Source organism: Rhea americana, unplaced genomic scaffold (genome assembly GCF_003343005.1).
Source record: "Rhea americana isolate MKP2758 unplaced genomic scaffold, rheAme1 scaffold_125, whole genome shotgun sequence".
Classification (NCBI taxonomy): Eukaryota; Metazoa; Chordata; class Aves; order Rheiformes; family Rheidae; genus Rhea; species Rhea americana.
Genome location: NW_028185317.1, coordinates 942,119 through 943,967, shown reverse-complemented (window position 1 = coordinate 943,967; position 1,849 = coordinate 942,119).

Here is a 1,849-nt window from a genome sequence, read left to right as displayed (position 1 = left end):
GCAATATTAAGTTAATTAAAACTGCCCTCTGTGTGTTAATCTTCATGTCAAGTTTTAATTAAGTGCTGATAAAGGCTCAGCATGGGGGGTTGGAGGGCGTTTCTAGTTTCCCCTCCTGAGCCAAGCAGCCTACACACATGGAGGTGCTTGTAAGAATAATGTTTAGTTTTTAGTGGGTCCCCTAATGCCTGCCAATTCGCACTCTGGAGTGAAGAAGTCTGACTGTCCAGCTGWGTAGTACATGGAAAGCGAAGCTCCTTTAGTGCCTGCATCCACACAGCTGATGTTGCCACCTTATCATACAGGAAAGGATAAAATTTGACCATCATCTTGACTGTCTTCCTTGCGCAGACCCTACTGTGAACTATGGTTCACCMGCAGCCAGATAGTCCCACTGAGTCCCATTCCCAGGCACAGCATCTCTCTTCCCACAACAGGTCATGTTCTCAGTGTTGGCTGTTTTTTGTTCATGAGCTAGAAAATTAAGGATAATTTTCATGTCAGGGTGATTGCCATTTCTTGCTATAGGGACAGGTTAGTGTGAGAACGTCGGGGGTGCATTAAGGGTGTCTGTGCATCTCTTTAGTCCCCTAAATGTGTCGTCTTTTCCTGCCCTCACAGCCTTTTCTGGTGATATGTGGAGCTTGTGACTGAAGCGCTGCTCTGGTGTGGTAATTAGGGAGGCTCTTCTAAGGAGAAAGCCAGGAAGGGTGTGAGGAATTGAGAGCAGATACAGAGACTCTGAGTTTGGGTACTTGAATGGAGAAGCGGTATCCAAGATCCAGATGGATTTAGGTATAGATCAGGGCAGGAGTGAATTTAGTGCAGAGTGGAGGAGAAGCCCTGAGTTTTGTTGAATAGTCTGTTGAGGGTTGGCAAGAAAAAAAAAAAAAACAGTAATGTGAATGGGAGTGATGGGGAGATTTGGGACAGGTTTGGGGTATTTTAGCTGAATGACAACAGGTATTAGAAATGACAGGGCCTTTTGAGGAGATGAATGAACATGGATTCTCATGTAAGAGAAAYGCAGAGCTAAGTGCTGCCAGGAAGTAAGGTTGTGGTTACTTTGGAGCCCCCACCAGCCAGACGCCTCTGAGCAGACGGTTCCTTCAGAAGCAGGCATACATGCTCTACCATGCCATTTCCTACTCATCAGCTTTCTTCCTCCTCCTCCTTTGCTTTTGGAAGCACAGCAGGGGTGAGGTGAAAAAATAAACAGATCTAAGATGTGATACATGCATGTAAGACAGGCATTGAACAGAAGGGGAGCTGACTGAAGTGTGAAGGTAATAATTTCASTGCACTGCGGCACGATGTGTTTGCYAACCATTGCAGGAAAGGGTGTTCAAGCTATACCATGCAGAGGAGGAAGAGAGGCTCCTGAGTGGGGTCTGCACTGCTTTCTGGAGGGTGTGAAGGCACCTGCCTTTCAGCAGACTGCTCTGCTTCGAATGTTAGCCTGAGGGTAGCTGGAAGAGCTGCACAGCCATTTCCTCTCTTCCTTCTTATGAGTTAAGTGTTTTCCATCTTCTTATAAACTCTGCCTCTCCATAGGGATAAACAGATGCACGTACAAATAAAGCTGAGGAACTTCATAATTCTCGTTATCTTTGTGTTGAAACTGTTTGTTCTCAACATGACATCAGAGAGATCATCTGATACGACGGGCAGCCGAAGGGAGATGCCAGATTGGTGAAAATGAAGGAGGCTGGCCTTATTCACTGCCTGTTCCCTACAAAAGCTGTGCTGTGCTACACACAGTTGCCAAGCGCGTTGTATGTCCRTTCTCTGTGTCTTGCAAAGTCACCCAGGAATAGCAGGGTTTGCATTGCAACAGTAGCAGCCTTTC